This window comes from Mustela nivalis, assembly GCF_964662115.1.
Source record: "Mustela nivalis genome assembly, contig: HAP1_SCAFFOLD_1085, whole genome shotgun sequence".
Lineage (NCBI taxonomy): Eukaryota > Metazoa > Chordata > Mammalia > Carnivora > Mustelidae > Mustela > Mustela nivalis.
Genome location: NW_028135579.1, coordinates 141,457 through 169,188, shown reverse-complemented (window position 1 = coordinate 169,188; position 27,732 = coordinate 141,457). Strand labels below are relative to the sequence as shown.

The 27,732-nt window shown below is 56.2% G+C and overlaps 1 pseudogene across 1 annotated transcript; it reads left to right on the top strand.

Annotated features, from left to right (window-relative positions):
- Positions 1 to 505: 505 nt before the first annotated feature.
- LOC309857685 (sushi domain-containing protein 4-like) lies at positions 506 to 27,323 on the top strand (annotated as a pseudogene). The gene is made up of 5 exons: positions 506 to 650; positions 14,802 to 14,998; positions 20,403 to 20,576; positions 23,910 to 24,156; positions 27,294 to 27,323. The product of its transcript is annotated as a sushi domain-containing protein 4-like (transcript).
- Positions 27,324 to 27,732: the final 409 nt, after the last annotated feature.

The window sequence follows — 27,732 nt, the reverse complement described above, 5'->3', positions numbered from 1 at the left end:
GGCGGCAGAAGCGGGAAGGAAGCTGCCAGAGAAGCCCCGTAGGTAAGCGCGGGAGCCCGCGGGCCAGGGAGGGTCCGCCGCGCCGGGAACCCCCGCGACCTCGGGGCACGACCGAGAGCCCGGAGGTGGGGTAGGTCGCGCGGGGACCCGCTGCCACGCCGCGAGGTGGCCGAGAGTGAAAACGCATAGGCCCCGGCAAAAGTGCGGGTCCAGCAGGAGACGCGGGGATGCTTCGGACTTAGTGGCCAAGGTTCCGGCGCAATCCCGGCCAGGCCGCCCCTCCCCCGCCGTCCACCCGCGCGGCGCCTCGGGGCGCTGCCGCGGGTTGCGCGCGGCGGGTAGGGGGGTGGGTGGTGATGCCAGTGGGGGCCGGGAGGGGGGTTCCCGCAGGGAGGGGGATGGAGGAGGGGAGGCCCCGCTGCCCCGCGGCCCCGCGGCTCAGGCACCGCCGCGTCCGCTCCTGATTGCAGGCGCCTGTGAGCCGGGTGCGGTGCCTGGACGAAAGATGCATCATGGAATGAACCGGAGCCCGGGAGACGGATTTCTGGAGAAGCAGCAGCAGCAGCAGCCGCTGCCCCCTCGCAGGCTGCTGGCCGTGGTCCTGTAGATCCAGCTGGCTCTGTGCTTCGGCCCCGCACAGCTTACGGGCGGTGAGTGACCTCAGGGTCCACGGCGCGGGGGTGGGCGCCAACAGGAGACCACCCTCCGCCGGGACCCCCGGCGTTTCTCCGATGCCTGCGCGCGGCGCGCCCAGGGTGCATGCACAGCCCCATGGTGCCTGGAGCTGCCCAGCGGCCCGCAGCCAGGCTCCTCCGAATGGGGCAAAATGAGCGGGCCCATTACCCTCACTTGGGCCGCGGGCGAGCCAGAGAGAGGGAGAGGGCACTTCTGAGCCGAGCGCGTGTTTGTGGGCCTGTGCATGGTGTCGGAACCCTCAGTGGACAGGGACCAGGTGTCAGCTGTCAGATAGAAGCCGGGTCAGGTTGCCCCCCCCCCGCCCCCCACCCATCCTCCTTGTGAGTGTGAAATGTCTGAGGAACAGGCTAGTCTGGCAGAGGGACGGGTCTGTCGGGAAGTTCACTTTCTCTTACCTCTGGAGGTGCTGAGTTCCTGCACTGCTGTGCGGGTGTATGGGGGCCGGGCTGGGGCACAGAGGGTCCCGTCAGGGGTGCTTCTGGGGGATGGCTTTGTATCTCCATGTCTGATTTCCAGGGGAATGCAGTCGAGTGCATCCGTGGGAAGTGGGAGCTGGCTGAAAGAAAATGCAGAGCCTTGGTCCCCATCCGTGGCTGACCCTCTGTGTTTTGGGATCTGGGGGAGGGAGCTCTGTCTGCCTTGGTGGAGGAGAGGGAGGGAGGGAGTCCTGGCTGCATTTGGGAGCTGATTGCTGTCCCTTCCGGATTTCTGAGAGAGCTTGCTCATGTGCCCCTGTGAAAGGGCAGACTCCTATGTTTCCCAGCTGAACTACTGTTCATATATAAATAAGTGATAATTGGTGGAAAAGCAGCTATTGATTGCTATGGATAAACCATTTCCCATTTAAAATATTGCTGTTCAGAGAGTGAAGGGGAACAAGGAGAGACATGAGTGGAAAACTAGTAAAGGGGGGTGGGGAGGGACCGCAGAGGAATCCAGGTCTCAGGCATTGTGCGGAAAGATCTGGACATCTGGAGCATGGGGGAGCTTTTGGGGCGTGCACGTCTCAGGATTCGTGAGCGGATACTTGCTTCATCCTAGGGACCCATTTTGGCTTTCTCTGGTTTTCTAACAGGGGGTGACTTTTGGGTGCTCTTAGTTCTATAGAAATGTGTCTGAGGTAGGTGTCCTTTTCACAGAGGACATGGTCAAATGGGAGGTCAGGGCAGCCACTGTGCCGTCTGAGGGGATCTGGTTGGCCCCTCTGTGCTGCTCCAGAGTTAGCTCTGCTTCTGGGGTGTGTGGGAGCATGGGCAGGAGGGCACAAATGGGGCTGGGCCTCCTCCTTCCTTCATCGCTTCCTCCCGGTTCTAGCCTCGACCCCTCCAACCAGGTCCATGCCATCCTTCCATCTCCTCCATCCATTTCTTCCGCATAGGTGACGGATCGTTGGCCTTAGGCTTCCCTTCTTGACCACTTTCCTCAGGCTGGAACCTGGACATGCCAGGGATCCGGCTACAGCTATATGCACGAAGACGTTATCTTAGGGGGAGGGCAGAGCAACGATGCAGAAGGTATCGGGGCACCTGAGTGACTGTGGAGCAGAGATGCTGAGAGAGAAGAGTCACCAGTCCAAGTGACTGTGTACTGGATCGCTGCATTACACTGACTTAGCCTGGACTTCACCTCCATCCATCCTCCACCCATTCCCCAATTTATGATTTATATTTATTATATATCTATCATATTACATATTTATTATTCTGCCCAGCACTTAACAGCTCCAGACAGACCCAGTGCTTTCCTTTGTTGGCTTCTTGTGTCTTCCTTCACCGGAACGTAAGTTCTCAAAGGGCACAGAAGTTTTGTGTTCTGTGATCACTTTCTCATCCTGTTCACAGCTGGTGCTCAACTAACACATCCTGAGGGAAATACTGCTGGCCACTGAAAGTGAAATCATAATTTTTCCCCCCAAAAGAGATTCACTACGTTTTGAAAAATGTCTCATAGTGGGCAGGGAGAGGCTGGGGGATGGAAGGGAAAAGTGAGGGAAAATAGCACAGGGACCGCAGAGTTGAAGTCGGGCCACTGCACTGTGGTCAGTCAGTGACATGGGCACAAAGCCACTCCCCTCATGCTGGGGAGACAGGCCTCAGGAGAAACCAAACGTGCTGACACCTTGATCTTGAGTGGCTGGCCTCCAAAACTGAGAAGATAGACCTGTCTTGGTCATGACCCCGCAAGGGCTACGTGGTTAGGGCTGTTTTAGCAGACCAACACAAAAGGTCCTATAGAAAACTCACAGCTGGGGTGTTGCGGTGGCCACCCTCATGTTTGTTTTTCTTATGTTCCATGAACAGAAGCAAATTATTCAGAATAACTTCTCTGTTGCATCATGTGTGGGTCAGAAACTATATTTGCTGGAGAGGCTTTTCTAAGAGAGGTGTTGGCGAATGTACCAGGCTCCCTCAGGAAGTATTCCATGAGGCGGAATGACCGCTTATTAGAAATGTCAGGGGACTCCAGCCTAGATCCCGTGTTTGGACAGAAAAACGTGTGTGTTCCTTTTGATCCTGATGGTGTCTGTACAAATGGGTTGCGCATTGGTTGAAGAACAGAGTTCAGTAGAATATACATACATGTAGACCTCTTACTACGGTAAAAACGTGCATGGTCAACTATTTCTCAGCTTTGCTGATTTGATGGCTTACTGAGGGGGAAAAAAATGGGAGTAAATATTCAAACGGCAGAGGTCAGTTATAGGACCTCCGAAAGGTGGAATGGTGCCCAACTCAGATTCCAGAGCCCCCAAAGTGAGACCGTATTAGCAGGAATTAACTTGTGCCAAAGTGTCAAACCTACGGTGTGCAAAGCGGCCATCTCAATTTGATAAAGCCTAAACAAAGAAATAAATCCAAACCCGATAGAATCGGGATGATTTGCTGTTGGTATCAGGAAAATGGTTTTCAGGGCGCAAACTGCAGCGGCAAAACGGGGAGCCCCGGAAGTGAATTGCCGCCTGCCTGCACCACCTCCTTAGTTCACCCTTCAACTAGAGGGAGACCAGCCTCGGGCGGAACGGTGGGCGGAGGAGAAAGGGGTCGGGGGAGTGGGCCACCCCTATGCGGGTGCCGGGTTGTGCTCCAAGAACCACGTGGAGGCTCAGGCTACCCCCTGAGGACTGGGAGCCAACACCCGAACCCCTCGGGTTGAGGCCCCACCCCTCCAGAGGCCTCCCTTTCCCGGGTACCCAGGCTTCTTCAGCTGCAAGGATCGCACCCCCACCCCGCACAGGCCCCCCGCGGGACACCCGCGCAAGCGGCGCAGACGCTGGGAGAGGCCAGGGCAGTTCCAAGGCACAGGCCTCGGATCGGAGTACCCGCGGATCCTGAAGGGCAAACGCTGGGATGCCCTGGGATGGGGAGGGTCTCAGCCGCTTCGGTCGCCACTCGGGCCCCAAAGGGACGCGCGGAACCTTCGCGGGGACCGAGGGCTGACATGTCGCGGGCCCGCCGCGTGGGTTGGAGGCCGCCTGGCCGCGGGGCAGGCAGGTGCAGGCGCGCGGGATTCTGATTGGTCCCGGTGCCGCGGGAGCCGGAGGCGGGGCGCGGGCGGGGGTCTGGCGCTGCCGAGGCTTCCCTCTGGCTAGCGCAGTGGCGGCGCAGAGGTCGCGCACAGTTGCGGGTCAGATCTGTGCAGGGAGGCGGCAGAAGCGGGAAGGAAGCTGCCAGAGAAGCCCCGTAGGTAAGCGCGGGAGCCCGCGGGCCAGGGAGGGTCCGCCGCGCCGGGAACCCCCGCGACCTCGGGGCACGACCGAGAGCCCGGAGGTGGGGTAGGTCGCGCGGGGACCCGCTGCCACGCCGCGAGGTGCCCGAGAGTGAAAACGCATAGGCCCCGGCAAAAGTGCGGGTCCAGCAGGAGACGCGGGGATGCTTCGGACTTAGTGGCCAAGGTTCCGGCGCAATCCCGGCCAGGCCGCCCCTCCCCCGCCGTCCACCCGCGCGGCGCCTCGGGGCGCTGCCGCGGGTTGCGCGCGGCGGGTAGGGGGCTGGGTGGTGATGCCAGTGGGGGCCGGGAGGGGGGTTCCCGCAGGGAGGGGGATGGAGGAGGGGAGGCCCCGCTGCCCCGCGGCCCCGCGGCTCAGGCACCGCCGCGTCCGCTCCTGATTGCAGGCGCCTGTGAGCCGGGTGCGGTGCCTGGACGAAAGATGCATCATGGAATGAACCGGAGCCCGGGAGACGGATTTCTGGAGAAGCAGCAGCAGCAGCAGCCGCTGCCCCCTCGCAGGCTGCTGGCCGTGGTCCTGTAGATCCAGGTGGCTCTGTGCTTCGGCCCCGCACAGCTTACGGGCGGTGAGTGACCTCAGGGTCCACGGCGCGGGGGTGGGCGCCAACAGGAGACCACCCTCCGCCGGGACCCCCGGTGTTTCTCCGATGCCTGCGCGCGGCGCGCCCAGGGTGCATGCACAGCCCCATGGTGCCTGGAGCTGCCCAGCGGCCCGCAGCCAGGCTCCTCCGAATGGGGCAAAATGAGCGGGCCCATTACCCTCACTTGGGCCGCGGGCGAGCCAGAGAGAGGGAGAGGGCACTTCTGAGCCGAGCGCGTGTTTGTGGGCCTGTGCATGGTGTCGGAACCCTCAGTGGACAGGGACCAGGTGTCAGCTGTCAGATAGAAGCCGGGTCAGGTTGCCCCCCCCCCCCCGCCCCCCACCCATCCTCCTTGTGAGTGTGAAATGTCTGAGGAACAGGCTAGTCTGGCAGAGGGACGGGTCTGTCGGGAAGTTCACTTTCTCTTACCTCTGGAGGTGCTGAGTTCCTGCACTGCTGTGCGGGTGTATGGGGGCCGGGCTGGGGCACAGAGGGTCCCGTCAGGGGTGCTTCTGGGGGATGGCTTTGTATCTCCATGTCTGATTTCCAGGGGAATGCAGTCGAGTGCATCCGTGGGAAGTGGGAGCTGGCTGAAAGAAAATGCAGAGCCTTGGTCCCCATCCGTGGCTGACCCTCTGTGTTTTGGGATCTGGGGGAGGGAGCTCTGTCTGCCTTGGTGGAGGAGAGGGAGGGAGGGAGTCCTGGCTGCATTTGGGAGCTGATTGCTGTCCCTTCCGGATTTCTGAGAGAGCTTGCTCATGTGCCCCTGTGAAAGGGCAGACTCCTATGTTTCCCAGCTGAACTACTGTTCATATATAAATAAGTGATAATTGGTGGAAAAGCAGGTATTGATTGCTATGGATAAACCATTTCCCATTTAAAATATTGCTGTTCAGAGAGTGAAGGGGAACAAGGAGAGACATGAGTGGAAAACTAGTAAAGGGGGGTGGGGAGGGACCGCAGAGGAATCCAGGTCTCAGGCATTGTGCGGAAAGATCTGGACATCTGGAGCATGGGGGAGCTTTTGGGGCGTGCACGTCTCAGGATTCGTGAGCGGATACTTGCTTCATCCTAGGGACCCATTTTGGCTTTCTCTGGTTTTCTAACAGGGGGTGACTTTTGGGTGCTCTTAGTTCTATAGAAATGTGTCTGAGGTAGGTGTCCTTTTCACAGAGGACATGGTCAAATGGGAGGTCAGGGCAGCCACTGTGCCGTCTGAGGGGATCTGGTTGTCCCCTCTGTGCTGCTCCAGAGTTAGCTCTGCTTCTGGGGTGTGTGGGAGCATGGGCAGGAGGGCACAAATGGGGCTGGGCCTCCTCCTTCCTTCATCGCTTCCTCCCGGTTCTAGCCTCGACCCCTCCAACCAGGTCCATGCCATCCTTCCATCTCCTCCATCCATTTCTTCCGCATAGGTGACGGATCGTTGGCCTTAGGCTTCCCTTCTTGACCACTTTCCTCAGGCTGGAACCTGGACATGCCAGGGATCCGGCTACAGCTATATGCACGAAGACGTATTCTTAGGGGGAGGGCAGAGCAACGATGCAGAAGGTATCGGGGCACCTGAGTGACTGTGGAGCAGAGATGCTGAGAGAGAAGAGTCACCAGTCCAAGTGACTGTGTACTGGATCGCTGCATTACACTGACTTAGCCTGGACTTCACCTCCATCCATCCTCCACCCATTCCCCAATTTATGATTTATATTTATTATATATCTATCATATTACATATTTATTATTCTGCCCAGCACTTAACAGCTCCAGACAGACCCAGTGCTTTCCTTTGTTGGCTTCTTGTGTCTTCCTTCACCGGAACGTAAGTTCTCAAAGGGCACAGAAGTTTTGTGTTCTGTGATCACTTTCTCATCCTGTTCACAGCTGGTGCTCAACTAACACATCCTGAGGGAAATACTGCTGGCCACTGAAAGTGAAATCATAATTTTTCCCCCCAAAAGAGATTCACTACGTTTTGAAAAATGTCTCATAGTGGGCAGGGAGAGGCTGGGGGATGGAAGGGAAAAGTGAGGGAAAATAGCACAGGGACCGCAGAGTTGAAGTCGGGCCACTGCACTGTGGTCAGTCAGTGACATGGGCACAAAGCCACTCCCCTCATGCTGGGGAGACAGGCCTCAGGAGAAACCAAACGTGCTGACACCTTGATCTTGAGTGGCTGGCCTCCAAAACTGAGAAGATAGACCTGTCTTGGTCATGAACCCGCAAGGGCTACGTGGTTAGGGCTGTTTTAGCAGACCAACACAAAAGGTCCTATAGAAAACTCACAGCTGGGGTGTTGCGGTGGCCACCCTCATGTTTGTTTTTCTTATGTTGCATGAACAGAAGCAAATTATTCAGAATAACTTCTCTGTTGCATCATGTGTGGGTCAGAAACTATATTTGCTGGAGAGGCTTTTCTAAGAGAGGTGTTGGCGAATGGACCAGGCTCCCTCAGGAAGTATTCCATGAGGCGGAATGACCGCTTATTAGAAATGTCAGGGGACTCCAGCCTAGATCCCGTGTTTGGACAGAAAAACGTGTGTGTTCCTTTTGATCCTGATGGTGTCTGTACAAATGGGTTGCGCATTGGTTGAAGAACAGAGTTCAGTAGAATATACATACATGTAGACCTCTTACTACGGTAAAAACGTGCATGGTCAACTATTTCTCAGCTTTGCTGATTGGATGGCTTACTGAGGGGGAAAAAAATGGGAGTAAATATTCAAACGGCAGAGGTCAGTTATAGGACCTCCGAAATGTGGAATGGTGCCCAACTCAGATTCCAGAACCCCCAAAGTGAGACCGTATTAGCAGGAATTAACTTGTGCCAAAGTGTCAAACCTACGGTGTGCAAAGCGGCCATCTCAATTTGATAAAGCCTAAACAAAGAAATAAATCCAAACCCGATAGAATCGGGATGATTTGCTGTTGGTATCAGGAAAATGGTTTTCAGGGCGCAAACTGCAGCGGCAAAACGGGGAGCCCCGGAAGTGAATTGCCGCCTGCCTGCACCACCTCCTTAGTTCACCCTTCAACTAGAGGGAGACCAGCCTCGGGCGGAACGGTGGGCGGAGGAGAAAGGGGTCGGGGGAGTGGGCCACCCCTATGCGGGTGCCGGGTTGTGCTCCAAGAACCACGTGGAGGCTCAGGCTACCCCCTGAGGACTGGGAGCCAACACCCGAACCCCTCGGGTTGAGGCCCCACCCCTCCAGAGGCCTCCCTTTCCCGGGTACCCAGGCTTCTTCAGCTGCAAGGATCGCACCCCCACCCCGCACAGGCCCCCCGCGGGACACCCGCGCAAGCGGCGCAGACGCTGGGAGAGGCCAGGGCAGTTCCAAGGCACAGGCCTCGGATCGGAGTACCCGCGGATCCTGAAGGGCAAACGCTGGGATGCCCTGGGATGGGGAGGGTCTCAGCCGCTTCGGTCGCCACTCGGGCCCCAAAGGGACGCGCGGAACCTTCGCGGGGACCGAGGGCTGACATGTCGCGGGCCCGCCGCGTGGGTTGGAGGCCGCCTGGCCGCGGGGCAGGCAGGTGCAGGCGCGCGGGATTCTGATTGGTCCCGGTGCCGCGGGAGCCGGAGGCGGGGCGCGGGCGGGGGTCTGGCGCTGCCGAGGCTTCCCTCTGGCTAGCGCAGTGGCGGCGCAGAGGTCGCGCACAGTTGCGGGTCAGATCTGTGCAGGGAGGCGGCAGAAGCGGGAAGGAAGCTGCCAGAGAAGCCCCGTAGGTAAGCGCGGGAGCCCGCGGGCCAGGGAGGGTCCGCCGCGCCGGGAACCCCCGCGACCTCGGGGCACGACCGAGAGCCCGGAGGTGGGGTAGGTCGCGCGGGGACCCGCTGCCACGCCGCGAGGTGCCCGAGAGTGAAAACGCATAGGCCCCGGCAAAAGTGCGGGTCCAGCAGGAGACGCGGGGATGCTTCGGACTTAGTGGCCAAGGTTCCGGCGCAATCCCGGCCAGGCCGCCCCTCCCCCGCCGTCCACCCGCGCGGCGCCTCGGGGCGCTGCCGCGGGTTGCGCGCGGCGGGTAGGGGGCTGGGTGGTGATGCCAGTGGGGGCCGGGAGGGGGGTTCCCGCAGGGAGGGGGATGGAGGAGGGGAGGCCCCGCTGCCCCGCGGCCCCGCGGCTCAGGCACCGCCGCGTCCGCTCCTGATTGCAGGCGCCTGTGAGCCGGGTGCGGTGCCTGGACGAAAGATGCATCATGGAATGAACCGGAGCCCGGGAGACGGATTTCTGGAGAAGCAGCAGCAGCAGCAGCCGCTGCCCCCTCGCAGGCTGCTGGCCGTGGTCCTGTAGATCCAGGTGGCTCTGTGCTTCGGCCCCGCACAGCTTACGGGCGGTGAGTGACCTCAGGGTCCACGGCGCGGGGGTGGGCGCCAACAGGAGACCACCCTCCGCCGGGACCCCCGGTGTTTCTCCGATGCCTGCGCGCGGCGCGCCCAGGGTGCATGCACAGCCCCATGGTGCCTGGAGCTGCCCAGCGGCCCGCAGCCAGGCTCCTCCGAATGGGGCAAAATGAGCGGGCCCATTACCCTCACTTGGGCCGCGGGCGAGCCAGAGAGAGGGAGAGGGCACTTCTGAGCCGAGCGCGTGTTTGTGGGCCTGTGCATGGTGTCGGAACCCTCAGTGGACAGGGACCAGGTGTCAGCTGTCAGATAGAAGCCGGGTCAGGTTGCCCCCCCCCCCCGCCCCCCACCCATCCTCCTTGTGAGTGTGAAATGTCTGAGGAACAGGCTAGTCTGGCAGAGGGACGGGTCTGTCGGGAAGTTCACTTTCTCTTACCTCTGGAGGTGCTGAGTTCCTGCACTGCTGTGCGGGTGTATGGGGGCCGGGCTGGGGCACAGAGGGTCCCGTCAGGGGTGCTTCTGGGGGATGGCTTTGTATCTCCATGTCTGATTTCCAGGGGAATGCAGTCGAGTGCATCCGTGGGAAGTGGGAGCTGGCTGAAAGAAAATGCAGAGCCTTGGTCCCCATCCGTGGCTGACCCTCTGTGTTTTGGGATCTGGGGGAGGGAGCTCTGTCTGCCTTGGTGGAGGAGAGGGAGGGAGGGAGTCCTGGCTGCATTTGGGAGCTGATTGCTGTCCCTTCCGGATTTCTGAGAGAGCTTGCTCATGTGCCCCTGTGAAAGGGCAGACTCCTATGTTTCCCAGCTGAACTACTGTTCATATATAAATAAGTGATAATTGGTGGAAAAGCAGGTATTGATTGCTATGGATAAACCATTTCCCATTTAAAATATTGCTGTTCAGAGAGTGAAGGGGAACAAGGAGAGACATGAGTGGAAAACTAGTAAAGGGGGGTGGGGAGGGACCGCAGAGGAATCCAGGTCTCAGGCATTGTGCGGAAAGATCTGGACATCTGGAGCATGGGGGAGCTTTTGGGGCGTGCACGTCTCAGGATTCGTGAGCGGATACTTGCTTCATCCTAGGGACCCATTTTGGCTTTCTCTGGTTTTCTAACAGGGGGTGACTTTTGGGTGCTCTTAGTTCTATAGAAATGTGTCTGAGGTAGGTGTCCTTTTCACAGAGGACATGGTCAAATGGGAGGTCAGGGCAGCCACTGTGCCGTCTGAGGGGATCTGGTTGTCCCCTCTGTGCTGCTCCAGAGTTAGCTCTGCTTCTGGGGTGTGTGGGAGCATGGGCAGGAGGGCACAAATGGGGCTGGGCCTCCTCCTTCCTTCATCGCTTCCTCCCGGTTCTAGCCTCGACCCCTCCAACCAGGTCCATGCCATCCTTCCATCTCCTCCATCCATTTCTTCCGCATAGGTGACGGATCGTTGGCCTTAGGCTTCCCTTCTTGACCACTTTCCTCAGGCTGGAACCTGGACATGCCAGGGATCCGGCTACAGCTATATGCACGAAGACGTATTCTTAGGGGGAGGGCAGAGCAACGATGCAGAAGGTATCGGGGCACCTGAGTGACTGTGGAGCAGAGATGCTGAGAGAGAAGAGTCACCAGTCCAAGTGACTGTGTACTGGATCGCTGCATTACACTGACTTAGCCTGGACTTCACCTCCATCCATCCTCCACCCATTCCCCAATTTATGATTTATATTTATTATATATCTATCATATTACATATTTATTATTCTGCCCAGCACTTAACAGCTCCAGACAGACCCAGTGCTTTCCTTTGTTGGCTTCTTGTGTCTTCCTTCACCGGAACGTAAGTTCTCAAAGGGCACAGAAGTTTTGTGTTCTGTGATCACTTTCTCATCCTGTTCACAGCTGGTGCTCAACTAACACATCCTGAGGGAAATACTGCTGGCCACTGAAAGTGAAATCATAATTTTTCCCCCCAAAAGAGATTCACTACGTTTTGAAAAATGTCTCATAGTGGGCAGGGAGAGGCTGGGGGATGGAAGGGAAAAGTGAGGGAAAATAGCACAGGGACCGCAGAGTTGAAGTCGGGCCACTGCACTGTGGTCAGTCAGTGACATGGGCACAAAGCCACTCCCCTCATGCTGGGGAGACAGGCCTCAGGAGAAACCAAACGTGCTGACACCTTGATCTTGAGTGGCTGGCCTCCAAAACTGAGAAGATAGACCTGTCTTGGTCATGAACCCGCAAGGGCTACGTGGTTAGGGCTGTTTTAGCAGACCAACACAAAAGGTCCTATAGAAAACTCACAGCTGGGGTGTTGCGGTGGCCACCCTCATGTTTGTTTTTCTTATGTTGCATGAACGGAAGCAAATTATTCAGAATAACTTCTCTGTTGCATCATGTGTGGGTCAGAAACTATATTTGCTGGAGAGGCTTTTCTAAGAGAGGTGTTGGCGAATGGACCAGGCTCCCTCAGGAAGTATTCCATGAGGCGGAATGACCGCTTATTAGAAATGTCAGGGGACTCCAGCCTAGATCCCGTGTTTGGACAGAAAAACGTGTGTGTTCCTTTTGATCCTGATGGTGTCTGTACAAATGGGTTGCGCATTGGTTGAAGAACAGAGTTCAGTAGAATATACATACATGTAGACCTCTTACTACGGTAAAAACGTGCATGGTCAACTATTTCTCAGCTTTGCTGATTGGATGGCTTACTGAGGGGGAAAAAAATGGGAGTAAATATTCAAACGGCAGAGGTCAGTTATAGGACCTCCGAAATGTGGAATGGTGCCCAACTCAGATTCCAGAACCCCCAAAGTGAGACCGTATTAGCAGGAATTAACTTGTGCCAAAGTGTCAAACCTACGGTGTGCAAAGCGGCCATCTCAATTTGATAAAGCCTAAACAAAGAAATAAATCCAAACCCGATAGAATTGGGATGATTTGCTGTTGGTATCAGGAAAATGGTTTTCAGGGCGCAAACTGCAGCGGCAAAACGGGGAGCCCCGGAAGTGAATTGCCGCCTGCCTGCACCACCTCCTTAGTTCACCCTTCAACTAGAGGGAGACCAGCCTCGGGCGGAACGGTGGGCGGAGGAGAAAGGGGTCGGGGGAGTGGGCCACCCCTATGCGGGTGTGGGGTTGTGCTCCAAGAACCACGTGGAGGCTCAGGCTACCCCCTGAGGACTGGGAGCCAACACCCGAACCCCTCGGGTTGAGGCCCCACCCCTCCAGAGGCCTCCCTTTCCCGGGTACCCAGGCTTCTTCAGCTGCAAGGATCGCACCCCCACCCCGCACAGGCCCCCCGCGGGACACCCGCGCAAGCGGCGCAGACGCTGGGAGAGGCCAGGGCAGTTCCAAGGCACAGGCCTCGGATCGGAGTACCCGCGGATCCTGAGGGCAAACGCTGGGATGCCCTGGGATGGGGAGGGTTTCAGCCGCTTCGGTCGCCACTCGGGCCCCAAAGGGACGCGCGGAACCTTCGCGGGGACCGAGGGCTGACATGTCGCGAGCCCGCCGCGTGGGTTGGAGGCCGCCTGGCCGCGGGGCAGGCAGGTGCAGGCGCGCGGGATTCTGATTGGTCCCGGTGCCGCGGGAACCCGAGGGGGGGCGCGGGCGGGGGTCTGGCGCTGCCGAGGCTTCCCTCTGGCTAGCATGGTGGCGGCGCAGAGGTCGCGCACAGATGCGGGTCAGAGCGGCGCAGGGAGGCGGCAGAGGCGGGAAGGAAGCTGCCAGAGAAGCCCCGTAGGTAAGCGCGGGAGCCCGCGGGCCTGGGAGGGTCCGCCGCGCCGGGAACCCCCGCGACCTCGGTGCACGACTGAGAGCCCGGAGGTGGGGTAGGTCGTGCGCGGGGACCCGCTGCCACGCCGCGAGGTGCCCGAGAGTGAAAACGCATAGGCCCCGGCAAAAGTGCGGGTCCAGCAGGAGACGCGGGGATGCTTCGGACTTAGTGGCCAAGGTTCCGGCGCAATCCCGGCCAGGCCGCCCCTCCCCCGCCGTCCACCCGCGCGGCGCCTCGGGGCGCTGCCGCGGGTTGCGCGCGGCGGGTAGGGGGGTGGGTGGTGATGCCAGTGGGTGCCGGGAGGGGGGTTCCCGCAGGGAGGGGGATGGAGGAGGGGAGGCCCCGCTGCCTCGCGGCCCCGCGGCTCAGGCACCGCCGCGTCCGCTCCTGATTGCAGGCGCCTGTGAGCCGGGTGCGGTGCCTGGACGAAAGATGCATCATGGAATGAACCGGAGCCCGGGAGACGGATTTCTGGAGATGCAGCAGCAGCCGCTGCCCCCTCGCAGGCTGCTGGCCGTGGTCCTGTAGATCCAGCTGGCTCTGTGCTTCGGCCCCGCACAGCTTACGGGCGGTGAGTGACCTCAGGGTCCACGGCGCGGGGGTGGGCGCCAACAGGAGACCACCCTCCGCCGGGACCCCCGGCGTTTCTCCGATGCCTGCGCGCGGCGCGCCCAGGGGGCATGCACAGCCCCATGGTGCCTGGAGCTGCCCAGCGGCCCGCAGCCAGGCTCCTTGGAATGGGGCAAAATGAGCGGGCCCATTACCCTCACTTGGGCCGCGGGCGAGCCAGAGAGAGGGAGAGGGCACTTCTGAGCTGAGCGCGTGTTTGTGGGCCTGTGCATGGTGTCGGAACCCTCAGTGGACAGGGACCAGGTGTCAGCTGTCAGATAGAAGCCGGGGCAGGTTGCCCCCCCCCACCCATCCTCCTTGTGAGTGTGAAATGTCTGAGGAACAGGCTAGTCTGGCAGAGGGACGGGTCTGTCGGGAAGTTCACTTTCTCTTACCTCTGGAGGGGCTGAGTTCCTGCACTGCTGTGCGGGTGTATGGGGGCCGGGCTGGGGCACAGAGGGTCCCGTCAGGGGTGCTTCTGGGGGATGGCTTTGTATCTCCATGTCTGATTTACAGGGGAATGCAGTCGAGTGCATCCGTGGGAAGTGGGAGCTGGCTGAAAGAAAATGCAGAGCCTTGGTCCCCATCCGTGGCTGACCCTCTGTGTTTTGGGATCTGGGGGAGGGAGCTCTGTCTGCCTTGGTGGAGGAGAGGGAGGGAGGGAGTCCTGGCTGCATTTGGGAGCTGATTGCTGTCCCTTCCGTTTTTCTCAGAGAGCTTGCTCATGTGCCCCTGTGAAAGGGCAGACTCCTATGTTTCCCAGCTGAACTACTGTTCATATATAAATAAGTGATAATTGGTGGAAAAGCAGCTATTGATTGCTATGGATAAACCATTTCCCATTTAAAATATTGCTGTTTAGAGAGTGAAGGGGAACAAGGAGAGACATGAGTGGAAAACTAGTAAAGGGGGGTGGGGAGGGACCGCAGAGGAATCCAGGTCTCAGGCATTGTGCGGAAAGATCTGGACATCTGGAGCATGGGGGAGCTTTTGGGGCGTGCACGTCTCAGGATTAGTGAGTGGATCCTTGCTTCATCCTAGGGCCCCAACCTCGGAAGCACATATTTAGAGGCTCCTTTTCTTCTCTCTGTCAATGTAGGGTTCGATGACCTTCCGGTGTCCCTGAGAATGGCTTCAGGACACCCGGTGAAGGGCTTTTCCTTGAAAGGTCTGTTACCCAGTTTCACTGCCAAGACGGGTTCACGCTCCAGGGCCCTACAAAGAGGCTGTGTGTGAGACATCTCAATGAAACCCTCGGCTGGATCCCCAGTGATAAGCCCTTCTGTGAACAAGAAAGTAAAGTGCCCCCCTCGTCCGTGGAGGCTGCTCGTGGGGCTGTGGGGACCAGCCGCGCCAGCCCAGGGGCCCACCCCACATGCTGGCAGGAGAGCATTGTGGCCAGGTTGGGCGCAAAGGAGGCTCGGTGTCACAAGTCACCGTGTCCCTCCTCAACCTCAATGACGACCCAGGTCCTGGTTTCTGTCGAGGCAGGAGAGCAGCTCAGGTCACACCAGGGGTGCTCACTGCTGCGTCCCTAGCCAGCCGCGCACTCCCAGCCCCGGCGCCTGAGAAAGCAGACTTGCCCGTGGAGGCAGGAACGTGTGGTACTCGGGAGATCCACTCAGTCACTGTCGCGTCTGTTCCAGGCGGGTTTTGATAGGGTGACAGGGCGGCACAGTGGGCATTTGTTTCCAGCAGTTACCCTATGGTCTCTCGTCATGGCGCGTTATCTGCCTACCTCTGGCAAGCGTGGCCGTGTCTGCTCTGTGTGCTTCATGCTGCGTGGGTGTGTGTGAGTTTAGAACACTGCTCAGAGGTTACCTGGCGGCGGGCAGGGGGCTGACTGTCTCCGCGGCAGGTTGGGCTGATGCAAGGGAGGCAGTGCCGGTGCGGGCAAGGGCTCCGTCTCTCCCCACCACCCCTGACCGTGTGTGTATGGAGCTTTCCTGACCTTGACAGCTCACTGTTTTTCAGAATTAGCATAGACCGTGTTTATGGAAGTCTTCGAAGCACCGAACTCGACTGTCACTGAGCATAGGCAAAGGCTTCCCCAAGCTGAGAGCATGCATGGTCTCTGCTTTTATTTTTGAGGTCTTTTTCTAAAAGAGTCAAAATTAAAACAAAGAAGTAAAGTGAACTATATCACACAGAGAAGGACAGGTGTGTGTGTGACAGGTGGAATCTCAACAACAAAACAAATGAACAAGTAAGAGAAGCGTTGGAACGAACATGGGAGTGGTGGCTGAGCAGGGCTGAGAGAGCTCCAGCTGTGAGGTGGGTCGCAGGAAGGAACATGCGCCCGGGAGTACTGTCTGTGGTACTGTGACCACGGTGTGTGGGGACAGACGGGGACACCCCTGGCGGCACTGTCGGAAGTTCTGAAATATGGAATCACCGTGGTTATGCCTAATAGTAAGAGGGCATGGTTGGTCAAGTATCCTTCAATTAACAATGGTCAGCGTCACCATTCAGAACGGGTGCTATGGGCCTCGGGTGGATGCTGTGTAGGGAAGGTGGCTCCCTGTGTTGCAGGTAGGAGTCTGTGTCCCTTGATACAGATGCTTCTCTATATTTATTGAGACAGGCATGTGGTTTTTCCTCTTTAACTTTGCAGCCTTGCAGGTTACACAAGCTTTCTCTTGAAAAATCAAAACAAATTTTGAAAAGGATTTTAGAATAAATGAATATTTTCTGCTATGCGCAGCCCATGCAGGCTGTGGTTTCCATAAGGTTTCAGTTAATGAAAAGTTTATTTGGTTTTGTAGATCAACTTCCGTGATAAATCCTTTGGCCCAAGATACTCAGCATTTAAAACCCAGACAGGCTCAGGAACATATCAGCAATAGTAAAACACGCAGGCTCCGCGAATATTGCCTGGAGACAAAGGCCTTCTATTGTTTTATCATCCTGGGAAACAGCTTATCTAAAAGACAACCTCTTGCCAGTCCTGTCCTAACTACCTAATGAAGTATGCCCCAACTTAGAAGGCCTTCATTTCCCCTTGCTCACTGTGTCTCAGACACATGGACCCTCCTGTGTGTGTGTGTGTGTGTGTGTGTGTGTGTGTGTGTGTGTGTGTTTAAAAGATTTTATTTATTATTTATATGTCAGAGAGAGAGCGTGCAGGAGCAGAGGGAGAATTAGACACTGTACTGAGCCAGGAGACCGATGCGGGACTTGATCCCAGGACCCTGGGACTGAGCCAGCCAGGTGTCCCCCTCCTGTGTGTGTTTTTTTTTTAAGATTTTTTATTTATTTATTTGACAGAGAGAAATCACAAGTAGATGGAGAGGCAGGCAGAGAGAGAGAGAAGGAAGCAGGCTCCCCGCTGAGCAGAGCCCGATGCGGTAATCCATCCTAGGACCCTGAGATCATGACCTGAGCCGAAGGCAGCGGCTTAACCCACTGAGCCACCCAGGCGTCCCCTCCTCCTGTGTGTTTTTAAGGACACTCGTGTTCTCCTGGCTTTTGCACTTACTCTCCCTCTGCCTAAAGCTGTCTTCTCCCAGATCTGCTCGATAAGGCCACCTTGCCATGTGGCCCTGCATCATAAACATTATCTCCTCAGGGTGCCTGTCCCATGCACCCGGATTCCAGGGGCCCCTGGTAGGTCCCTGTGACCTCAGCACCTGTTCCTCCTCATGCGAGCGGCAATCACTGCATGTTAGTCTCTACCTCGCAGATTTACTAACTTGTTAGCGGCCTTCTCCATGCAGCGAGGGTAGGATTCCTAACTCTCCATGCCCAGCGCTTGCAGCTGGGTGCTCAGCGAGTCACCAGTGGACAGATGGATGGTTGGATGGATGAATACCGGGTGTTATAAATGCAGGGGTAAACAAAACCCAACACCATCCTTTACAGCGAGGCTTCCAGCACCTTTCCTGTGTGGATATGAATGCTCCAGGGTCGATTACGTAGTTATGTTCCTGGAAACACTTTTTAGGGAGAATGGGTGTCAGAGTTGGCACTTGAAGGAATCAGGTTCATGTTCACATATAACTGGCATTTAAAAAGGCCAGTAAATATTGGTCGTGGTATGTATCTTAGAACTTTGCCTTTTCTGCTCCTTAGGACTCTGCTCTATGCTAACTAATGTCATTGAATAATTTGTTCTTAGGTATAACTGTGTAATATCACCTTAATATCCCCTCTTTGACTTGTTTCTATTAAATCCCCTATTACACGAGCAGGACTCAGATGCAGCGATGCAGTGGTCTGGGGAGAAAGGATGTCTCAAAGTGGAAGCTTTGCACCCTCTCAGCTGTATCCCCAAAGTGCCCGTTTGTGTCTGTCTGTGTCGGGTTTGATCACATCCCCACTCCTGCCAGAGTCAGATACCGATGGAGCTTTATCTGTCATCCTTGGTAACGGCATTTTTGGAGCGGCTTTTAAACATTCTTCCAGCTGACGGGATGCACTCATACTGTAGGAAATTTCTCTTATTTCTGTTTGAAACTTCAGAACTGATGAAGATTATATGTATTTGTTTTGGGGCACTAAAGATCCTGGCTTCTCTGTTTCCATAGACATGAAGTGCATAGTCACGTCCGGCTAAGGATGGCCTGGCTGGGCCAGGCTCGTCTTCCTATCTCCCCTCCTCTGGTGGGGGGCTCAGGCGCCAGACGCCAAGGGTAGGATCATAGCTCAGCTTTGGGGGGCCGACTTCTGTGAAGCTACTGCTGGTCTGTTTTGTTCTGTCCTTTATCTGGGCCACAGCCCTCCTGGCCTCCTGGCCATAGCTCCGGTGCCTGCTCCCAGCTCCCTGGTCAGTGCGAGTCTCTGTTCCATAGCAGCCAGTCCCCATGGTGACTCCATCATGAGCAGAACTTGGGAGGCCATAGTGCCCTGGGATCCTTGGGCCATGTGCCCCGTGGTGGCCCCCAGCTCCTGGCTGTGGACAGAGGCATCTGGTCAGGAGTTCAGGGCACTCTGTGTGAGTGACTGCTGCTTCTGCACAGCCAGTGACCACACACTCACGGGCCGCAGTGTCCCTTCTGTCCACTGGCTTTACTCACTGACGCTGGCTGCCTGCTAAGGACCTGGGTCAGCTCCCGGAGAAGTCGGAAGCCAGTCAGGGGAACAGTGGCTTTGTCGCGTAAATCAGCACCATGGGGTTAGTTGGCAGCTGGGGTTTTACAGAGGGGCGCCTGGATAAAGGTGTTTTTATTTGCTCTGAGTAATGCCTGCGTTAGCACTACTGAGAAACGTGATTTCCCGTTTCCATTAAGAAGGCAGCAGTGGTGCCAAGTTGTCACTTGCCTTGTGACTCCAGTCAGGATCATTTTGGCATTGACTTTGGGGGAATTTGTCTATTCTGGTAGAAAAATTTTTGGTTAAACGTGAGAGGTTGGAAACCCCTTTCCACAGTTTGAAACTCAAAAATAAGAGGTCGAACTAGAACCACAACAGTTTTCCATCAAGGACGCTTCCTGCTGAAATTTGCAGACAGAGGTTTGATGGGGTTGTCCCGGGGCTCCATGGCCGCACTTCCTTGACATTTCTTTGCCAGCCACGTGTGGAGTCCCGGAGTGCCAAGGGCATGTGGGAGAATGCAGGGGTGCAGTCCCTGCTCTCCAGCTAATCTGGAGATGAAGGCAGATGCCACACCCAAGCTTTGACTTTGAATGACCCCGGGAAGAGGTCATCCTGTTTTCTAGAGTCTGTTGTCAGATTCTTCATTGGTCCCTGTAAACCCAGCCCCAACCCTACATCAAAACTCCTGGGATGTGCTTTTTAAACCCACCTGTGTTCCCGGCCATGGGCTGCTTGGGTCCCTTCCCTCCGCAGCCTCAGGACTCCTGGGCTCAGGCCTCAGAGCCAATAGTTCATGGTCAAGTCTCCCACCATTCCAACCATATGGCTGATTCAGAAGGCTTTCGGGAGTGGCTGAGAAACAAAGTCTTACAGCATTGAGATACTCTTGGAGAAAGTTTCTGTGATTGTCGAAATGCTGTTCTTGGATTTTGCTTCATTTTTAAAACTTGCGAAGCTTGGAGCGCAACCCCTCTGTACGCCTCCGGGGATGGCTGCCCAAGGTTATGTGGGGACACACGCGGAATTGGGAGGAGACCGTGTTCGAAGTGGAGGGTTATAATTTATCCACTGTATTTTATCTCTCAATCACGTTCTGTGTGGACTTCCTGTTCCTGCGCCCCTGATGCTGGGCTACAGACCCTTTCCGAGTCTGTATTCTGCTCCCACCTGCTTCCAGGAAGCAGGTCACCTACCTGTGGGGGGCTGTGTGGTGTTGGTGGTTGCATGTGCTTCCATGTTATTACCCACGTGGAGCAGATCCGGTAGAAGGGAGGTGCCGGCCGGTGTGGCCCCAGCTTGTCCCCCACTGTTCTGCAAGGCCTTTTTTTTCTTCTGCCCCAAGGCAGAGGCGGTAGGCTGGGTGGGACCACTTAGCAGGTCATTGTGAGCCCCCAGCTCTGTCCTTCCTCTCTTAGTTCCAAAATAGCCTGAGGCTCCACTGCGAGGTGTGAAGGGTTCCAGGCTGGAGGTGAAGCTCCTTTCATGGCTGGATTGGGACATCTTGTCCTCAGTCCCCTCCAGACCAGGGGCTAGCAGTCCCTGTGCGAGGGCCTTTTATCACAGGGAAGCCTGAAGCCAGGTCCGAAAAGAAGAGCTTTGTGCCAAGCTGGGAAGCACAACAGGCTGAAATTTAAAAAAATAACGTGTCCATTTTACACCTTTGCAGTTTGCCGTATCCCTCAAATCGACGATGCTGAGATTCATAACAGGACATACAGACACGGAGACAAGCTGATCGTCACCTGTCACGAGGGATTCAAGATCCGCTACCCTGATCTGTACAACATGGTTTCTCTGTGCCGTGATGACGGGACGTGGGACAACCTGCCGCTCTGTCAAGGTAGGGGCGCGGGCTGGGAACACGTGCGCGTCTCTCCACTGGGACGTGGAGGGAAGCAGGGCCCACCGGCTCTGGCCTTGGCATCCGCACACCCTCCCTGCGGTCCCCACCAGCCCCTCGTGCCCACCGTGAGAGCCCAGACCAGAAGAGCCCTTGTTCTTGAGCATGTTGACTTCTCCTTCACACCGAGAACCAAAAGTCTTTTAAGAAATAGGCATTTTGTCACCAGGCTGTGAGCACGATGATGAACTATGGCATTTTTAATGAAAACAGCAGAATGTTTATACTTATTTCAGTGGTGGTGAGGGTAGATTAAAGACGCATCTTTACAGAGGCTATTTTTTCTTAACGTTATCCATTTTTATAATGCATGAGGAGCAGAAAAATAATCAAATTCAGATTTTATCCAAACTACCCAGTAAATAAGAATCCTCTTGCCTTTTTAACATTTGCCTGGGCCAACACGGAGGACACTGTTTGTGAAAATAAGTCCTTCCGTGCACATTAATTCTGATTTTATTTTCTTGACATGTGACTTGAAAGCCAGTGCATAATTCATTCTTCGGGGAGGAGGCTTGTTTGCGCCGGTGTTTTGGCGTGTTCCGGTCGAGACAAATGCTAGCGCTTGGCTCTAGGTCATGGCTGGCAGGCTCTGATATTACTCTGCTTGCCCCGGGGTCGGAAATGAATTATTTCCTTCTGTGAGGGCTTAAGAGTCCTACATGGCCCTTGGCAGAAACAGAGGCTCTGGATCGGGAGGACCAAGGGCGGCCAGGCCACCCCTTTGTGAGCTTCTCTGCTCAAACTCCCTGTGCCACGTAGCCTGCACAGATGACATTTCCAGGGATATATGTGCTCTGGGGGCACTTCTCGGGAGGCTGTGGAGAGTTGTTATCGTGATCTGAGGTTGGGCTGAATATTCACGTGAACATTACCAACGACTGGTCCCTTTCCTTCCCGGGGCCAAGAACGCTCCCTCGGACGCCAGCCCCCTCTGCCTTCATGAATCCTGCATCCCCCACTGTCCCCTGTTCTCCTGCCCTTTCTAGAGGTTTCTCCCTCTTAGGTCTTGCAAATTCCGTGCACCTATTTACGAGTTCTTTTGGTCCCTATTATTTCTTAAGAAATGCCCGAGGGTGGCATCCTCATCAGGGGCTCAGGTGTGGCCTCCTGCTCTGCTCTGTCCACCACCCTGCGCTTGCATCTCAGAGCGTCGCCCAGAGCCGGCTGGCTGCTCTCGGAAGGTGCCCTTCCCCGGATAGCACCGTCACCCACACCACCCTCCCTCAGGGCATGTCCCCTGCTCTGTGCCCTGAACTCATCTCCATGCAGAGGCAGGTAGGGGCCTGGCTGCCCAAGCAGTGACTGCCCAACATGGCATGGGCGTGAGGGGTCTGGCGGCATTAGATGGCCTGACACCTCGGAGCGCCACAGGGAGCATGACTGGCCCTTAGCATGACGTCTCGTCCTGTGGCTTTTCTTTGCACTCCCAGATCCGGGGGAGAGAGCCTGACAAGCCGGCTCGCCATTGCCTGGAAGTGTAAATACAGGTTGCACCAAGCTATTGTGTCAAAGCCTGGTGTCTGCTGCCATGCTTGGGTTGGGCTGTCCCCAGCCAAGGAGCATGTCTCTCTTTCCCTGGTTTACTACTGCAGTTACAACCCCTTCTGGCTTCTTTTGGGGCAGGCAAGCAGGCGGGCATGTTCCAAGGCCATGTTTTCCTTGGGAACTTTGTGTTTTGGAGAGCAGTGTCCAGACGCACCTGCTGTTCACTGTGGGTCTGTCTGTTTTATATTCAGGGGACTCCAGCTTCTCTGTGGGAGTGGCCAGGAATGACACTCCTTCTTGGGAGGAGCCGCAGGCACTGTCCCTTGTGCCAGCTCATTTGAACAGCACTTAGGGACTCTGATACGGTCAGTTGTTCATGTTGACGTGCTTGTCTTACTTTTCTCAGTCACGGATTCTGTTTATTCCTGAGTCCCAATCTCCCCCTCCTCCCCGACACTTCACTTTTCCTGTGAACACAGTTCATGTTCAGCTCAACGGGTAAATCCTTCCAGGCCGTGTAGAAAGGATGTGGCCACGTGTCTCAGATGTGGCCTGGGTGGTAGTAGGCCCGTGGATCTCTGTGGCACGGGACACTGTCGGCCCCAAAGGGAGCATTTCCCTAAGTTCTGCATGCCAGGGCTGCCCTGGCCTCTCTGGTCTCACGCCGAAACATCGATCCCACGTACCAGCTCACTGACCAGGGCAGTCGGCGGAGCATGAAGCCATTCGAGGCTCAGAATGTCAAAGCAAGCCAGCTCGGGAGCAGAGCTCAGACACCTGCTGCCATGGGCATGCTGTGATCCGTGCTCGGCGACTGGAAGGGAGAGTCAGGATTTCCATTATACGTTATTTACTTCACACACAATTAGTTCTCCGCGGGAAGAGCCCCAGCTCTGCAGAGTCATTATTTCCTCTAGTGAGACCACTGACCCCGACAGGAAATGCCAGGATCGCAGCGGGGGCCACACAGAACGGGATTCTGTGCCCCTGGGAATGTTCCCCAGGCACAGGTTTCAACACGGAAAAGCAGCTTCCGTTTGGCAGAAGCAGAAGTGTGGGAACACAGACAGCATGGAGAATTCTGGGTGTGCTGTGGGGGCTTGCGACACCCAGCCCCATGCCTGCCGTGCATGTCCTTGGGCTCTGCGCAGACCCTGACCAGGAGCTCCTTGGGAGGGGGCCGAGAGGGGTGTATTCTGAGACACCCTTTTTCTGGGTAGTTCTCAAGGCTGAGAACCATGTCAAGTGCACCTAAAATGCAAATTGATCTTCACGTAGCATCACACGGGGTCCGCAGGCCCCTGCCTCACAGTCCAAGCAGGGGAAGGGTGTTTTTGCTGCCACCTCCTCAGACCCCCCCAGGTGTCCCCATTGTTGAAACAGTTGGGGTGTATGTTTGCTGCACAGCACCTCAGTGCTTCTCACCCCCAGGAGCATGTTAGCATCACCTGGGGAGATTTAAAAAATTTGGGGTGCCCTGGCTGTGCATAGACCTAGGGCTCGCAGCCAGGATTGTGATGCTTAAAGGTTCCCGGATGATTCTGAGGTGTGTCTGGGGCTCCCTGATCCCAGCTGTACCCCCCTCAATTCCTCCCTCTTCCCCTGGGCCTCTCTGTGTGGTTTGCAAGCATAACGCCAAATTCTGCGACATGAATCGAACAGGAAAGTGGTTACGGGCGTCTGGCTGAAGAGCCCTTGGAGGCGGGCAGGGGGCCAGGGTTTTGCGGGTCTCGTTGGTGCAGAGGGGACCAAGTGTGACCGTCCCTCCTCTTTTCCTCGCCACAGGCTGCCTGAGACCTCTTGCCTCTTCCAATGGCTACGCGAACATCTCCGAGTTGCAGACCTCCTTCCCCGTGGGGATGTCATGTCCTACCACTGCTGCCCTGGGTACAAGTTGGAGGGGGCCAAGCACCTCGAGTGCCTACACAGCCTCATCTGGTAGACCAGCCCACGCCGGTTCCTTGCTCTGGAAAGTAATGTGTCCACTCTTCAGGAGGGTGACTCCCAGTTACAGCGGGTGCTCCTGCAGGAGGTAATGAGCTGGGAATCCTGGTCAGCGCAACTCCCCTTCCTTTGAGTGCACACGGCCCTGAGCTGGGCCATGAGGCTGGTCATCCCCCAAGAGGCAGGACCTACAGCTAGTTGTAAATCGGGCTTCCCCCGTCTGAGGCTGAAGGGCAGGAAAGAGAGGCGCTTCAGGCATCAGAGGTTAAACCGTAAAATATTGCCAAGTTAAGTGAAATGTCCTAAAAAATTAATTTTCTCTGCACGAAATGAAAACAGACAGTATTATGGCGTCATTCATTTTCTCCTTGCTTTATTGTGTTGTCCGTGCTTCTCCCTGTTCCTTTGCATTTTATGGCTGGGCTTGAGCCGTGGCTGGCACACGCTGGGAAGCCTGGAGCTGAGGGCTCCTTTCTTCCTGTTCTCCTCGAATGTGTGTCATTACCCTGAGCAGTGGTTCGCAGTAGTGAGGGGACAGGGCATCCAGGGACAGCAGCAGGTCGGGGTCTGAGGGGTTTCCTGCTAGCGAAGGTGGGCATACTGGTTCAGCTCTCAGTTTCATGCGGGTCTTGAAATTATGACTGAAGCACACACACTGATTTGCGTGTGGGCCTCTGAGCACAGCGTGCAGGACGGGTCTACGAGGGGGAAGAGGAAAACAAAAGCAGGCTCCAGTTAGGAGGCCCCTGGAGCTTTTCCTGGAAACAAGACACGACCACATGACGTTCTTTCAAGGGTGTGCATGCAGCAGGGAAGACGCCGCTGGACCATGGGTTGTGTGGAGTGCTGACAGCCAAAAGAGGCCAGGGGGGCGTCCTAAAGCAGTGCTGGGGGAAGGGCAAGTGGGGGCCCCTGGGACAGCAGCAGGCATGCCCTCGTGAGTCCGGCCCCCACCCGTCCCAGGTCCCTGGGGTTGGGCCTCCAGTGCATGTGGCAGGTAAGACACGGTATGCCTGGTAAAAGCTGAATTTCAGATAAATGACAAATCATTTCTTAATTTGAGCGTACTCTCAATATTGCATGGGACTTAACTCATTTGTTAAATTCTCAATTCAAATATAACTGAGCACCCAGTACTTTCACCTGTTAACTCTGGGGACCCTCACCTGCAGGGATGCGGTGTCCCCCATGTCCAGAAGTGCAGGCAGGTAGAGGTGAGCCTGGGCCATAAGGAAAGAGGCTCCTCTGGGCCTGGGGGTGTCTCGTTGCTCAGAAAGCCAGAACTAGATTGGGTGGACGGTGTCATGATTACGATTCTATAAGTCCAAGATGCCTGTTTCAAGATTTTGACAAGTTTTGTTTAAATGTTTTTCAATCGGTTACCTTCCGATAAGCTTCATTTTGAAGCTTTGAGAGCTGTTTCTGTGGAGTCTGGAGGATCTGCAGGGAGCAAATGAAACAGACCCTAGTGTTAGTAGCTGGTAGCTAAGGTTGGAACATAGAACTGGAGTGTAGCCTCGTCCTCCGCCAGCAAGGGCTATGGCCAGAGTGACCGCTGCCACAAAGGCCACAGTGGCCTTTCCTCTGAGGTTTTGGTGTGCGAGTGTGTGCATGCATGGCTGCGTGCATGTGTGTGTGTACACATGCACATGTACACATGTATGTACACCATGTGTATGTGTTTAATAATCCTCGCATGTCTGCTCTCCCTGTAAAGTATCTGGTGGAAGCACTCGTGGGATCTTGAACTGCTAACTGGGCAAAGATGCCAAAACTGTGATTCAGAACCAAGAGGCACAGCGCCGATTGAAGGATTTTTGTGTTTCGAGACTTGATAGAAATGGGGCCAGGTTGAACGATGGTTCGGGGTACCAGGCAAGGATTCATGGAAGATTATCCAGATGCATCAGATGTTGCTGTTTCCTCAGCCTTACTGGAATCATATGCGGTCTTTGAAAGGAGGAGTCATGCTGTCACGGGGCACCCGTTGTCATCCCCAGGGACTCTGCCCCTTGCCCTCTGTCATCTGGTTCCCCCTTCAGTTTCCCATCTTTCTTAGCACACAGTCTGATTTTTCTTGATGTCCCAGGGAAATCCACTGCATGGTGCTGGAAAGCATGGAGCCTTCAGGGGCTTTTAAATGTAGGGGTGATCTGCCCCCTGAGCGCCTGGGTCTGGTTGGCTGTGCCAGGAAAGTGGTTCCCTCCCGTTTTGGGGCTCCCCGGGACACACCAGTGCGTCGGCTGTGGTCCCCACCCCAAGCCTTCTCCACACCCACCAACAGCCAGGAGATGGGGTCCCCAAGTGGGTCGGGAGGCAGCGTGCAATGTTTAGCAAGAGCGTGGACTGACGTCTGACTGTTTGGGCTCACATCGTAGGTTCCCACACGATGGCTTTGCCGTGGGGTGCATCACTTAGCTCTGTCAGCCCTGTTCCCTCACCTGTCACATGGGGCAGATGGTCATCGCTCCTCCTGACACCATGAGAATCCAGCATGGACATCACACATTTAGGGAGGCTTGTGGCACATGCTGGGTGTTCCCTCCAGGGCCACTGTTATCGTTCTTCTTGGAATTCTGTGCAGATGCACATTAAGTAAATAAGTGAGAACCTGGGCGTGGCCATGTGAGCCCAGTACCCACACTTCTGTGCACACTCGGGATCGTCCAGGGTGTTCTGGTGCTCGCGTGGAAGGTGAATCCCACGTGTCAGGAGGAGGTGCTCAGCAGCACCAGTGATGCCATTGGTTCTGAGAGCTTAGCATGTGGCCAGAGGGTTGATGTGGCAAGCCACTTAGCGCCTTGTGAGGCAGGCGCTGGTTTTGACGCACTTCACAGATGGGCCAGCCTGGGCTTGTAAAGTTCCAGAAACTCAGCAAGTGACATAGCTGGGAAACGGGTGCACTGGGACCTCGACATGGGTCCCTGTCCTGTCAGAGCTCGCGCGTGTTATCGTCAGGGTACGTCACCTAACTAGCTTGTTCTGATCACTTTGCAGCCTCGTGGGCAAGCAGTGTGATGTTTTTATAACCTTTTCTTGCAGAGTCAAACAATTTGGAAGCACTAACACGTAGGAAGGGGTTCATCTTTCTAGACTGGCTGCTGACCCTGTGGAGCTCTCCACCTCAGGGGATGTGTGGCAGACAAGAGCCGCTCACTGCCCCCCTGGCACCCCATGTCCCCATAATGGTGCAGAGCCTGGCCAGGCTTGTGTCTCCTCTCGCAGGCCCGGATGGACACCTCAAGGGTGACATGACGTGTCCGGACGCCCCATCTCTTTGGCTATGGCGGCTCTTTCTGCCATGTGGGGCCTCCTGTCCTCCATGGGCCGCGGGGCATCTTCTGAGATCAGGCCTCTCTGGCACTGGCATCAGGCAGCCCCACACACATGTCAGCAAGCCCAGAACGGATGCCTCGCTTTGTGACGGAGTTTATGCTTTGGAAGGAAAAGCTCTGGCGGCTTCTTCAAAGGTACGGGTTGTGTTTTCTGATGTCTGTGCGCTTGTACTGAGAGTAGACGCCTCTGGAGCCTGTGTTCCCTGCAGCTGAGCTGGGGGCAGTGGATAAAGCAACAGAAATCATGAGGTCTTGAACCAGGTTGTTGGTCTATCCTTCAAAAATAGATGTGTGCGTATAAATGTACTTGGCCAGAGCCCCATGCGTCC